Raw genomic sequence first — 15860 nt, forward strand, 5'->3', positions numbered from 1 at the left:
CCGGCCCCTCCCGCCGCGCCGCGCCGCGCCGCCCCCCGCGTCAGCACCGCCCGCCCCGCCGCGCCGCTCCCTCCGCCCCGCAGGCCGCGGGGAGCCGGGGCGGGGAGCGGCGGTAGCCGGGCGGCGGCCCCAACCCTCCCGGGGGCGCCCGGCGCCGAGTAGCGCCGCTTTTCGGGCGGCGCGGAGGCAGTTCTTGCCCGGGTAGCACAGAGCGGGGAGGCGCCGCAGGACGCGGACCTCCCCTGTCGCACGGTCCCGCAGACGCGGCTTGCCCCGGCGGGGAGGGCCGGGCTGCCCCCGCGGAGCTGCCGGGTGCCGGGTGGGTGTGCCGGGGCTGCCCGTGAGGCGGCGGGAGCCCCCCCGCAGCGTGCCGCAGCCCGCGGGAGCTGCGCCCGCTGTACAGTTCTCAGCAGTGCCTCGTCCCTGGCAGAGGGCTGCCTGCCCGCATGTGTGCACACGCACGCACAGCGATAGCTCTCACGCCGCTCCTGTAGCCCAGGCTGCAACAGCCACTGTAACTGCTTCTGCAAGCTGCCGCTCTCCGTGCACCCCTGCCTCACGATGCCACCACGCACGCAAACAAAACCCCAAATTCCTCAAGACAGTGCTTTGCATTGTATGGTCGTTAAATCAATACGGCTCGACGCTCATAACCTAAAGGAACTAGCAGAAGAAATACACCTTCCCCACCCCCACATTAGTACCTAATGACCAGGGGTCCTCAAACTACGGCCCGCGGGCCAGATACGGCGCCCCAGGGTCCTCGATCCGGCCCCCGGTATTTACAGACCCCCCGCCCCCCCCCCCCCCCCCCCCCCCCACCTCCCCGCCGGGGGTTGGGGGGGGAAACCAAGCAGCCGCAGATGGCTGCCTGCCACGGCATCCGCCCGCCAGCCCCCTGGTTAAAAAGTTTGAGGACCCCTGCTAATGACTTTTCAGTTTTATTTTTTTGTTAAAAAAGATAGGAGTCTTTAAGATGCCTAACAACTAATGCTGAACTGTAGTACTGGTAACATAAATTGGTACATTCTAACAGTATTGTGAGTTTGTCTCTTCAGAGAATGTGATAACTGCCTGCCAAGTGTTTAGGCATGCACCACTGCAAACTATCATAAGTAATCTGCACATATAAAAGCTTGTAATTAGTCACTATGATAGCATGGTGTTAGTTTGGAATATAATGGTTTTTATATATATATAAAATATATAATATAATATACTTCTGGTTTTCCCCTTCCAAACAGACACCCAAAAGAGATTTTCTGGTTCTTGGTAATAGGGTAGCAGTTATACCCCTGTTATGGTATGGTTCAGCCACTCTGTACACACAGGCATACTTTTATATCCTATCTAAAATGCTGCAGTACTCTGCAAATGAAGACTTTGAAAATGAGAGTATGAAAAAAATGCTGTTGAAGAAGAACGAAGAAGTTAAGAAAATATGAGTGAGCTTTGTGGTTCAGACAACTGCTACCAGATTCCTCTCCTCTATATTTAATACATTGCAACACTTTATTATTTTTTTTTTCCCTCCTATGCTAATAGATTTCATTCACTGGTGTTTTTCTCTCCAATCCTGGACACATCTATCAACCTTGTAACTTTTGTAGCGAAAACAACAAAACCTGGAGGTGATGTCTGTCCCCCTTCTTCTTTTCTATGGCATCCATATATGGCCCTGCTACAGCCCCAGCTTACCACTCTTCAGGGTGTACAGGATGCGTCTGAGAGACTTCAACAGCTACTGATTCTTGGATAGTTACACTAAGTAAAACACTTGTCATCCTTCTTCTCTCAAAATAAGAGAGCAGTTAGGCCTGAATGTGATCTAAATTTGCCCTGCTTTAGGAAGGACATGACCTGTAGAGGTCCCTCCTGACCTACCTTACACTGTTACATTCCTAAAATTTTGAAGACTACTGCTAGCAGTCTTCATGGCTGCTAAATTATATCAGAGGAAAGTTCCATATCCTAAATGCATTGTTTTTTCCAGAGCTCTGCTCTACCCCATTTGTTTCACAGCTCATCATGACAGGTCTTATAGCACACAAGTTGCCTGTGGACCTGAATAGATGCTACTGCTAAAGCAACAGTATTAGTATGCTGCATTAGTGTTGAGCGTCAGGCTCTTACATATTTTCAATCTGATCATGATTATTTAGTAAATGTTTTCCTCTTTCAATTTTTGCAATTAAAATGCTGGAAATTGCCATCTGTTTTTGAGGTTAAACTTTCATTTATGCAACATAGTTTCGTTCTATCTTTTGGTACCACAAAGTTGGTAATGAAGAAAAACCCTCTAAGACTTGAAGTTTTAGAAGGCAGGCATTCTTTATTACAGTGCTGGGAGCGTGGGGGAATGTTTCCTCCAAGCGTGCTCACCGAGTTGCTCGAGGGTACACATTATATACAGCAGAGCACTTGCACATTCATGGTGTATTACATATTCATTTCCATTCACACACACAGGGTTGGTTACAAGTTTCTTGCTTCTAACGCCAATTAGCACACATCCTCAGGCAGCACGGCTGAAGGTTTTTACCAGCTGCACGTGCTCCCCAAGCAGGGGTTTGCCCTCTTTTGGGGAGGCTATTTGAGCTGGAGGTCACCATCTCCCACTACCACAATTACCTTTGTCCTACTTCCAGCTAATTTTCTGGGGGTTGCAACACCTTACCAGTTTGTCTCCTCTCACGGGCAGAACTTCCTCACGTGGAGGCATCTCTCTGCATGATTTGGAGAACGGTGTTCTTACCATTATCCGTTCTTTGTTTCCCCAGGTTGACTCCCTTGATTAGAAGTCCTTTCACTCATCAGTTTTGACAACCTGAGAGTCAGCTTGACCTAAACTTTGTGCACAGATTTGTGTAATGTATAGCTAAACACTAAATCAGAGTTTGGTAATTCAGGAGTTCAGACATTTTGTCCCTTACATGACAGATCAAAAGGTTAAGGTCTTTTGCTAAGCCACCAACCTTCCTTTAACAGAATACTTCAACATAAATGTATATACAGTGGTATCTGTACAGTGGCATCACTCTCTCTGGAAACACAGAAACAATTTTGTGCTCTGTAAAGCCACACTTACATGAAATTAACCTCCTGAACAAATGTAAACTACCCTTTTAAAACTGACCGGTTCCCCTTTAAATATAGTAAATAAAACCTGACTGAAAAACTAGTATCAAAAGCACAAGACTTACCTGTAACACTTATAAAATGAAGAAATGCTGTGGATGAATTTATACAATCTGCTGGACAACATTGTGAGAGTGACAGTGTTCCAAGTCATTCTGGCAATCCGTAACAAATGCAAATCAGCCAACTTCTGGCACATTCAGGTACTCTTGCTGCATAAATTGTGCTATTTAAACTGAACCAATTTTTCATTGTATATAGTTTTTTTGACCCCCTGTGTTTCAATTTAAAGAAAAGCATTTGCATTGTCCCTTGTGTCAATGGCTTTTAAGGCTTGCCCCCTGCCAATGACCAAGACATGCTTACCTTAGGGGAAAATGGGTGTAAACAGGCCTTTCTGCCCAAACTCCTGCACCAGCTGAAACCAGCCTCACTGCCTGCCTCGCATAAGGCTTGTGATTACAGCTGCAGCTCAGCACTGCTGTGAAGGTAGAAAGGCAGATGGAAATGGATTTTGGAGAGCCCTTGTTCCCCTTGGCTCCTGAGTACACAGGGAGGTCCTCTGGGCTTCATGGACAGAGTTGTATGTGGCTGAATCTGCTCCACAACAGTCTGCCTTTGTTCTTGTAATATTTTAGGGTTGTTTGCCGCAAGCTGCTCTGTGAATATCATCAAAGCATCTATCTCACAGAGAAGAGCCTGGCCCAGGTTTCATATGGACATCTCGTTAGCTGGGCCTGGATATTTCAAAAGGGAAGAAGTTATGCTGAAGGTTTATCTTTTCAGGAAAAAACTACACTCTCTAAAGCCCAATAATTAGACACATTCCACCTCTATTTATATACCCATTAGCCTAGATAAAAGCCTTGGCCATGGCAGCTCAGACATTTTCATAGAATCATAGAATGGTTTGGGTTGGAAGGGACTCAGATCACCTGGGTTCAGGTGGGTTAAAATCACCAAGTTCCAATCCCGCTGCCATGGGCAGGGACACCTTCCACTAGACCAGGTTGCTCAAAGCCCTGTCCAACCTGGCCTTGAACATTTCTAGGGATGGGGCATCCACAGCTTCTCTGGGAAACCTGTTCCAGTGCCTCACCACCCTCACAGTGAAGAATTTCTTCCTTATATCTAACCTAAATCTACTCTCTTCCAGTTTAAGGCCCTTACCCCTTATCCTATCACTACATGCCCTTGTAAAAAGTCCCTCTCCAGCTTTCTGGTAGGCCCCCTTTAGGTACTGCAGGGCTGCTGTAAGGTCTCCCTGGAGCCTTCTCTTCTCCAGGCTGAACAACACCAACTCTCTCAGCCTGTCTTCATAGGAGAGGTGCTCCATCCCTCTGATCACCTTTGTGACCCTCCCGTGGACTCACTCCATCAGGTCCATGTCCTTCTTATGTTGGGAGCCCCAGAGCTGAACATTAGTCTACTAATCCAGTCAGCTTGTATGTTTTTTTTCCAATAATGTTGTTTTTTCCAGTCTTGGGCCAAAGGCAAAACAGCTCTTGAAGGCTGAAAAGACCATTGCAAGCTTGACATAGTTTTAAGGTCAGATCTTTTCCCATGAGGGACAGAAATGAGTGCTTTTTAACTGTCTGAAACCTTGGGATTACAGCTTTCATATGTCAAAAAGCATTAGTCTCTGACTGGTGGTGTGTGAATTATCTGCTGCTAGAAGACTGTGGGCTGCTTCAGAAGTGCTTGCTGGTACTGAAGTAGGTAGCTTTCAGAAATGTATATGTTTTCAGATTCTGATACTGGACCAATGAATTGAAGGAAGGCGTTTATATGAATAAAATCTCCTAGACTCAACCAGTTTATCATCTTGATTAGCTTGGTCTGAAATGGCTAAGTCGGGAGTATGGAGTCTGATCTATGGTTTTCAAGCCTAGAAGTGACCAGTATTGTCAACTATTCTGACTTGCCGTATGACAGAGCTGCAAAATTTCACCGTGTGTGTCTGCAACCAGCCTGTAACTCATTAGCAGCACAACAAACACTTAGGTTCCATGGGAATTTTCCTTTATAAAGTGATTTTCCATGTCTGGAAATGATACCTTAACATATCTTCAAGCACTCCTGCACACTAGACAGGTGCACAAAAAGGATGTCTAGCTTTTTCTTTATCACTTGAATGGGGGTAGTCTTTAGGGTAGTAGTGGAAGATCTCAAAGGCTTTGTTCTGTAAATGTTTCTTTGCCCTTTCCTTTGGTTATATATTATGACACACTAGCAAGATGGCCTCTAATTAACTGTGATTCAACAGCCTTTGAAGTCTCCTACTACTGTTTCAAGCATTGGTCATTGCTCCCAAAAAGTTTACTGTGATTTCAACAAATCCTATTGTCCAATGATTCCCATCATCCCATTGACCAAGCTTTGGAGTAGCCATCCCGTATATTACAATAGAAAACTTCAGTTCTGTTGGGTTGCAATTATAACAGCCTGCCCACCCGTAACCTGTAAAAACAGGTTGTCTCTTTCCTAATGTTGTAATGGTCAGAAGGGACAGTATATCACTAGTTATGCTTTTAAGTATTTACTCTGTCTGAGGGGCCACATACTAAATATTTCACCAATTTAAATTATAAAGAATGCAGCCTTATCTATGAAGGGGCCTTAAATATACAGCTGGCAAAGAGAAAGCTCTTCAGCATATAATAAAGTAAAACTGCTGTGCCCTCCAGAATACTAAGCAATAGACTTAATCACAAAATTAATAAAATCCTGAAGATACAAAAAAATTCTGAAAGTTTGAGATATAATAAAAGGAACAAATAATCAGCCAGGAATCAGCTATATAGAGAGTATCATGATATGTGGTAGTATTTGAGGAAGCAACAGCACATTGAAGCAGGCAATTCTGGAAGTTTGAAGATATGCTGAAGGACTATAATCTACTTGAAGGGCACTATCAATTTACTATCCCCCTTTTTACACACTGTAGATAAATTTGCTTCACACTTCCCCTTCACTACTGAATGAGTCAAGTCACTTTTTCATACTGTTTTTACATTTTTTGGAGACATAAGGATAGATATGGAATAAAGCTGATAATGGTTCTTTATATCGAACTATCGAATAAATCAAAACTATATTTTTTCCACAAAGCTTTAACAGTTTAAAGACAATTTGAGAAAACCCCCTTTGTATTATGGATTATAATATATGTTCAGACTATGACAAGAACACCCTAGGATTTTTAATGTCCATGGTGATGGAAGATAAAGGATATTTTCCAGGTATAACAGCCGAAAGAAGTATTTGTGTAGTGAGTATAAAGTACCTTACTTTTGGTACTTCATCTATGTAAAATACCTGGCTTCTTACTGCTTTGGCTTTTTTGTTTTCTTTTTCAGAGCAGCCTTGAACAGAACATGGTATTTACCAAAGCCAATGAAATCAGAAAGAGCATCTTGCACTTAGTACAACCAACTGAGACTTTTCATATTTTTCGTACAGGTGCACAAAGGAATCTAACAAAAGTTACACATCAGAAACCTGTCAGAAAGAATAAAAAGGTTAAATTAAATATGCCATCTGCTTTTGTAGTTTTACCCTGATAGATCTTTAGTAGGTTATAGAAGCCAGCACATGCAAACAGTGGGAAAAGGAGCCACAGGGACCCTGGAGAAGACTGACTTGATTTACCTTACCTTGTGCTCCTCCTCAGCTACCTCCATATGTAGGATTTTGAGGGGCTGGCCTCTTGGCAGCATCCTGATTATTTGCGACTGCTGGAACCAAGGGTGGAGGTTTGGGACTCCTGGTGAAAACCACAGGCACTGCCATTGCCTCCCTGTAGCCGTGTGGTATGAAGGCATTTTTCAGGCAAGAGGTAAGAAATAAGGTCTTGCTGAAAATTACTTCTTTTTGCCCTTATCAAAAATTCCTGTGACATGAGCATTTTCCCTCTGAATATCTTTTGAGTTAAGCTTATTAGCAAGGACGTTTCAATGCCACTTGCTTATCTTTGACTTCCCATTTTCCAGGCCTTTCGTTTCAGACCTGAATTATTTCCCTCAGCAATCTCCACCAGCACTCTAAAAGTGAAGCAAATAGCTCCACTGCTGGTTTTATACCTCCATCTGCCTGCTTGTGAGATCTACACAGTGGATGGGGCAATCGAACACTACTTCATTCTTCCCCATCTAAGACCTAGCAGCAGATGGAGGTAGGATATCGTCAGTCCACCCAAATGACCTTCTCTAACAGTGACTCTTCAGAGTCACAGAACCTGTGGATCAGATTCATCTATACAGGGAAAAAAAAAGTTAAGAAATATTATGGGCTATGTGTCTTCTAGCAGAGTGATTTTACCAACAGCTTTGCCTCTGTTTTGTCTTTCCATTACAGCACAGTTTCTGAGGTGTCTCAGGGAGAGCGATATGCAAGTGAGTTTAGAACGTAATTCAGAGAAGACAGAAGTGGTGTGTGGTTTGCAATACTGAAAGAAGCAAAAGACTTGGCAGCGTCAGTGCCGCTCTATCTGTTGGTGAGGCAGACAATGCCCCTTACCAAAGACACTCGCAAGGAGCATGGACGGTAGGAGTGCTTGCTCTACAGAAAGCGAAAAATCCCGAACAACCCTATCATTAATCAGGTGACTGGATTTTTTTCTCAATGGGGATTTTCCGCCACTACAGCAGCATGCCAAATGGTACCCTTACTGGTGGGCTGGTTCCTGGAGCCAGGTACTTCTAGCATTGCATGCAATGCCATAGAAACCAGTCACAGCATCAGCCCAACTGCTTGGCAAAACCAGGCGAGAGCTAGGCTCAGCTCCAGTTTTGTAATCCATAGCCTCAGTTTCAGTCTTTAAATTAATGACTTGGCACAGTATCCACAATAGCTTTGTCTTTGGATTTCAGCAAGTGGGAAGGACCTCAGCTGAGGCACTTCTACTGGTAACCTTAATGAGGAGTCCAAGAGAGAGCCTGGAGTTTAATGTTAAGAGTTTAATTTTTAGGAGTCCAAGAGTTACCAAGAGGTAACTCCCAGTGAAGGATCCCTGGAGGCATAAACTCCATCCTGCTAGCGATCTACTGGATCCAGCAGATCACTTGCACATAGGTGGCTTTCAGAATATGTCACAAGTGTTATTTTTTCAAGGTGAAGCTGGTAACAGGTATCAGGTGTGGTCTTTTACCATTTTTTCTTTGAAGCACGTAAATGTCACAGTGGTAGCTGTCCCAGGCAAAAAAATATATCACATTATATCACACCCGCTGTTTGAGCACTTTGCAGCTGTTTACATTTTAGGCCTCACCACACTGCCTGTCAGGACTGGAAGTGCTCCTTTAAACACTGTTTGAAAGAGAAGTGCTGGTGAAAACATTTTTTTTTTTTTCATTATAAAGTGGCCACTAATTGTATATGATCCCTTTTCAAGTGTCAGTCTCATGATAATTTGTGATACCTGGGCCTTGCCCATCGGAGAATTGTAATATAAGTTTGAGGGAGTCAGCATCTTGTCCAAAGTTCAGTAAAAAAATAAAGACAAAACCAAAACCCAACCTAGCCTAACTTACTACAAATCACTGAGGAAATTGTCTGGGGCGGGGAGGGTCTTGCATTCAGACCACAGGGGCAAATATGAGAATAAAAAAGTTAAAAGATTTTACTGAATTGGAAAGCAATTAAAATACACAAGAGTTAGCAGACCAAACATGAGAAGCTGTCACAGAAGTAGTCAAGAATATTTGTGGGGTTTAATGACGAGTGGAGTTGGATAATAAAGTTTTGTGGAAAATTGAAATTGTTCTCTGAGAACACAGAAGGGACAGACTAAATGAAAAACAATGGTCTGTCTAGATTTGTGTTTACACTAACATTTGCATTCATTCGAATTACAAGAGCTATGATTGTATATGAACTCTCTTATAACACGTTTTTTAAGGTGATGGTGAAGCATAGAGATAAATCAACTTCTAAATGTTAAGTGTGTTACTCTGTAAGCTGAAAATGGAGCATCTGCCTTGTCAAACTAAATTAGCACAGGAGGAGGCCTGCTTATTTAAATCAAGTTCAGATATGTCTGTTGAGTATAGAAAGATCCTTTCATACCCTCCATTTGGAAAAGCTTCACTTAATGGAGGACTGTGTATAAACTCTAGGCACCTAATGGCAGAAGGCAGCAACGAATGAGATGTGAAGTCCATTTGAAAGATGATGTATTTCATGCACAATTCCTTTCCACTGACATTTTTTCCTCTTGCAAAATAAGATTGCTGAATCAGGTTTGAAGGGGGCTGTTATTTGGATAGGTGAAAATTGTGGGTGGCGCAAGTGAGTGAAAGGGTTCGGTGGATGGCTAGTTAAGAAATGTTCTGGCATGTGCATATGAACCAAATTAAGGTGAAAGGCAGCCTTATGGCTTTTGCTAAAGAAATGGGATCTTTGATTCCCTTGGTGAAGAAATTTCACCCATTCTTCAAATATGTACATAGGTACATAAATGTATGTTCACACAGAATGTGTTTTTCACAAGGACAAGAGGAAGAGAAGATCCTAGATCTACATTTTTGTCCCTCTTAGGAGAGTTACAGGAGACAGATGTGCTTCCAAACCAGTATAGACAAATTTAAAGTACTGAGAGCACAGTTCCTTTAAAAAAATGTTTGTGTTGCTGTAAAGATGTACCCAGCTATTATGGTTACATGTATTCTCTTTGGTTTACTTTAGCTTAATTTTAGCTGAAAGTAGCCTGATATCTCAGACCTCTCCTGTGGTTTTGTTGTTGTCATGGTTTTACAATATGTCACCATAAGAATAAATTGAAATATGTTAAAAGATTAAAGAAGGAAGCAAGCAAGCACTTTTTTTTTTTTAATTAAACTTTTATTAAAATGAAGCCTGGTTTTATTGATTGAGAATATTATTTCTTTATATCAATCTATACTGAAAATAATACACTTCATAGCTAATGCATAGGAAAACGCACTACTTGTAAATTATTTGCATTTTAATTGTTAAATCAGAACAACGGGTGCTGGAGACCTTCCTGAGCAAAGGCTGCTATGAAAACAGTATGTGCAGAAATTAATTTCACTAGTAGTTTTGAAGCAAACTATGGTAGGTAGGAGTTTAAAAAGTTAAACTGTTATAAGTTTTTTCTATATGCAATATGTTCACAAAAAAATATCAATACTAAGACTGAATACTGTGGTTCATATGTGGTATATCACAAAAATGCCAGGTATTCCTTTGCGGCAGTTATAACACTGCAGTCTCAGTAAAAATTATGCACCCTACTCATTAACCTAAGCACTTTCTATCTACTGTGTTTGTGGAATTTAGAAAATGAAATCACAAAAAAATATAAATACATCCATATATATTCTTGTATTAGAAAACATAGGAATACAAAGATCACTCAAACTGGAATTTAAAGTTTCCATGCAGACAGAATTTATCTCCTTTGAGTGCATGACCAATGGCCTACAGAGGCGGAGCCAGACCAGACAGTGGTGTCCCAGATGCCTCTTCCAGAGGATTCTTGTGTGATAATTCATTAAACAATCTGCATTTTGTTAAATATATGCATGCTGAGTATTCTTTTTTTTTTTGGGTCCCTAGTAGGACCTGTGGTGTGCTGAGCAATGCAGAGCACCGCCACTGGAAAGGAATTTCGTGAATGTTAGAAATGCTATATAAAATGCTCCGTATACAAAGGCCTCAGGTTTTTCAAAGCAGGGTCAAAATTAATGGCTATTTTCCTCAGCTTTGGTCTTTAGCTTTACTGGGTTAATAATCTATGCATAAAGCATGGGCAGTGTTGCTTTATTTTATAGGAAAACAGAGAAAACTATGAAATATGGAAATAAAGCACTAACAGCTATGTTCACTGTCCTTAAACAAAATATCAAATCCTATATATCAAATATTAATATCAAAATTCCATTCATTCCAATATGAAGTAAACAGATTGTAGACTCCCTGAGGATAGAGACGCCAGCCATCACAATGTTAACTATCAAAACACTAACCACTAAGTGCTGACACTCTCAGGATCAACAACTATAAGACCAAGGTTTTTTGTTTCTTTTCTCCCTTTCCATTACCTTCAGTTATTAATAATCTGTTTTAGCATAACTAACAAGCCCTTTCACAACACGTGACACGACTCAGGCTCTTCAGAACAAAAGTGACAGCAGGCAGGTGCTAAACACAAAAGCACAGATTAAATCCTAGATTCATCAAAATGAAACCAACAGTTGCAAATTACTCCTCTTTTGTCCCACAGCATACTGCTTAGCACATTCAACTACTGCACAGTTACCTTCTTTGCCGGAGCGGGGACACACTCCTTATTCTTCCTATGGAACCTTTGGCACTGCAAAAAAAAAAAACAAAGAAAAAGAAGGGGAAAAAAAAGGCAAAACACTTACTCACCAGTCCAGAAAATAACAAAGCGAGAGAAAAAGAAGTATGACAATATCTTGCAAACTAGTCACCATACAGGGTGGTGTAAGGAAGGTTCAACTTCACTGACATCGCCGCATTCCCAGAAACACTCAGTGTAAAGTAGCTTTTACCCTTCACAAAAAGGACAGATCAGGCTTGAGATCTTCTGAGAAGCAGGTCCATTGGCCTGCTCCCTGCAGTGGTACAGCAGGTCTCTCATGCTGCATGATTACGTCTCCTTTGGGGTAGCGATCCTGTCTTACATTCAGTGTGACACGAAGACCTAAATAATTCAGCAGGCTTCACCTCATCCCCCCCTTTGCCCTCCAGATTTAAGAGAAAATATGCTTTATATTTCTGCTTCCCTTATAGAAACCTCTAACTAAGAAAGGGACGGAGATACGTACCTTCCTTCTTCTCTCCTCAACGTCCAAAGTTATCAACAGGTTGTTCCTGTGCCACCTTCTACTAGCTCCCACAAGTGATCTGACAGTTTCACCCATGTGCTGGCTAAGTTTGCAGTACTTGCTAGTACTGTTAGCAAGGATAGAAAAGAATTAGTATTACCCCAGTTCATTTTTCAGTTCTTAAATATGACTCAGTGCAGGCAGCTTTGCACCAATAAGCATTGTAAGTTTGCATCCCCATTTTCAACTAGGTGGCATGCACTTCATTAATGCAGGTATGTTCTCTCCCACACAAGTTTTAGGCTTTTGTAATTGAAGACCCACTGCTGTCTGAGAAAACCCCAAATCTTGTAAGACAGAAAAGGAATTGATCTATTTGTATTTCATATTGTTCCCCTTCCATCTCCATCCTAGCCCACAAGAAACTACTTCTCACCTCTGACACACATTCTCCTCTCCAGTTCCTCAATGAGAGCAGCTGCAGCTTTCCCTACATGTAAGATGGTGCAGTCACAGATGGAGCAGCTGGAATAGTATTTTGTTTCTGTATTAGCTGAAGTCAAGCACTGCTAAACTGAATAGGCTGTGTTTGCTGAAACCAATCAATCTATTTTTTCAAGGCTTTTTCAAGCTTCTACATTTCCAGTCAAACTGAAAAAGGCTTCAGATAGTAAAGAATAAAGTTGTCACAGGGTATGATAAACTACACTGAAGCAAGGCTTTCAACTTCCTTGAAAACAGGCAAACATATTTGTGCAAGGGTATGCAGGAGAGAGCCTCTGCTCCCTTAAGGGTATCTGGTCAAGGGCCTTTTTAAAACCAAAGGCAATAATAAGTAAAAGGGGAAGCCATAAACAAGAACAGAGAGAGACACAAACCCAACAGATGAACTAACAGAAACAAAGGCAAGAAAGATCTCATCAGTCATACTAACAGATGGGTTATTAAGAAACCACAGGTAAATCAGAAAGTTGCAACTGATTAAATGCAAACCCTAGCGGGTCAGGGGAGTTGTGCAGACTGACGAAGGAATGTGCAGGAATAGGGGACAGGGAGGAAAAAAGTAGTAGCAGACAGCAAGGAGCGCAAAAGGGGCCAGTCACCTGCAAAACAGGGCCAGAGAGTACATTGTAAAGACAGCAGTTATGCATGGAGAGGAAGGTTCCCCTTTCCATTTACCTCAGAAAAAAGCCATATTGCCCTTCGGTAGTGAAGTCATCCCAACCAGTATAGAAATTAAGGTCAACGGATTGTCAGTGGCTACAAAATTTTCATGGCTCTGTTGCCTAAACTCCTGTATTGACTATATGTTAAACAAGTATGTACACAAAGTTTAGGTCACACCGATCCACCCTCTCAAGTCATCAAAACCGATGAGTGAAAGGACTTCTAACCAAAGAAGAAACAAAGAACAGATAATGGTAAGAACACCGTTCTCCAAATCATGCAGAGAGATGCCTCCACGTGAGGAAGTTCTGCCCGTGAGAGGAGACAAACTGGTAAGGTGTTGCAACCCCCAGAAAATTAGCTGGAAGTAGGACAAAGGTAATTGTGGTAGTGGGAGATGGTGACCTCCAGCTCAAATAGCCTCCCCAAAAGAGGGCAAACCCCTGCTTGGGGAGCACGTGCAGCTGGTAAAAACCTTCAGCCGTGCTGTCTGAGGATGTGTGCTAATTGGCGTTAGAAGCAAGAAACTTGTAACCAACCCTGTGTGTGTGTGAATGGAAATGAATATGTAATACACCATGAATGTGCAAGTGCTCTGCTGTGTATGTGTACCCTCGAGCAACTCGGTGAGCACGCTTGAGGGATAAACCAGTGTTGGCATTATAAACTATCATTTGGTTTGGAGAGTTTTCCTTGTTACCATTTTTGGTAACACCATGTTTTTCATTAGGTACGTGTGCAAAGTAATGAACTAACACCCCATAAGAAAACAAATGAAAAATGTGGTATGTTTAGATGGTCATTCTCTTCTACTTGCACTTCATAATATTTATTTGTTCTCTAGTACAGGGCTTCAAATCTTCCACTGTTTTCCAATTCCAATGAATATAAACATTTCCCAGCTACTGATAAGTATATGAAGACCTCTAGAACTTCTTTTGCGGGATGCCAACAGGTAGTGGTGGCATTGTCTGGTTTTTCAGAGACATGAGCACCCAGCTGTTACCCTGCAGTCTGTTAGGGGTTGCTACACCTTTGAAAGGCAAGCCACGTACTCACTGCTTACTTTGTAACAGAACACTTGAAGCACCTTTGAGAATTACTCTTCTGCAGTATCTGGTAAAGATGTAAAAGGAGAAAGGAAGTGGAAGTGTTATGTCAAGAAATACCTCAGGAGACAGAAGGAAGTCGATGGTGTGTAGTACGAAAAAAAAGCATAACAAGTGGTTTTGTCATTTGGCTAAGTCTTACTATTATCTCCATGAGTTGTATCTGACATGCAGACATGCTGACAAGCTACAAAACCAGCGACTAAGGGAGGAAGATAGCAGTTTGAGGGCAATCGTTTCCACAGCTGAAGTGGAGCATTTGCAATGGAAGTTTTCTATTTTATTGTGGGACAGCTTTTTTTATTATTATTTCAGTTGCATATATTCTCAGCTCTGATGGGCCCTGTAGTAGTATCACTATTTCTTTTGCCAAAGTAACATCTGTTGGTGATTTCCAGCTCAAAGGACAAGGTGGAACATAGATTTATAGCTGCAGAACCCATGGGGTTTCAAAGGTCTGTCTTGCTTTCTCCACATGAGCTTGCCTGTTTGAACAGAGGTGTTAGTGTGCCTGGAACCTCCATCAGACTGGGAAAAGTGACATTACTGAAGGTGCACTTAGTGGTTTCCACGGCAATCAGTGATCACCAGGTGGAGTCAAATAGAAGCCAGGAACAGAAAGATCAGCCCTGCCATTTATCATCATTATCCACCCTAAAGCTAAAAGTATACATCTTTAATGAAACACGTACACCCATCAACCAAAGTAAAACTACAAGGCATCCCAGTTCTCTAGTGTCACTTCAGGTTAGTGTCCCATACAGCTAAACGTGCATACACAGAGACATGGCCTGTTTTTTAGCCAGGAAGATTTATCAGAGCTGCAAACAAATCAGTAGGGTTGTTGCCGAAAATGATAACCAGGAAAACTCTTCAAACCAAACGATAGTTTATAAAGCCAACATTGGTTTATTGCAGTGCTGGGAGCGTGGGGGAATGTTTCCTCCAAGCGTGCTCACCGAGTTGCTCGAGGGTACACATACACAGCAGAGCACTTGCACATTCATGGTGTATTACATATTCATTTCCATTCACACACACAGGGTTGGTTACAAGTTTCTTGCTTCTAACGCCAATTAGCACACATCCTCAGGCAGCACGGCTGAAGGTTTCTAGGCTGAAGGTTTTTACCACGTGTGCTCCCCAAGCGGGGGTCTGCCCTTTTTCGGGGGCGGGGTGAGCACCATTTGAGCTGGAGGTCGCCATCTCCCATTATCACAATTACTTTATCAGTTTGTCTCCCCTTTTGCAGCCACAACTTCCTCACTTGGAGGCTTCTTCCTGAATAATTTACCTAACAGTGTTCTCACCATTATCTGTTCTTTGTTTCCCCAGGTTGACCCCCATGGTTAGATGTCCTTTCACTCGTCAGGTCTGATGACTTGAGAGGGTGGGTCATCTTGACCTAAGCTATGCACATTCTTGATTTAACTATATCAGAATTGGTTAATTCGGGAGTTTAGGCAGCAACATCAGGATGACAAGACAATCTAAGAAACATTTAAATAAACTTCAGAATTATTTGACCTACGATTCCAGTCACGCCCTGTAAAACACACAACCATCTAACTTTATTTGAAGAATTTTTATGTGCAGTTACATTGAAATATTCTAACATAGCCATTTCTACGAT

Source organism: Falco naumanni, chromosome Z (assembly GCF_017639655.2).
Source record: "Falco naumanni isolate bFalNau1 chromosome Z, bFalNau1.pat, whole genome shotgun sequence".
Taxonomy (NCBI): domain Eukaryota; kingdom Metazoa; phylum Chordata; class Aves; order Falconiformes; family Falconidae; genus Falco; species Falco naumanni.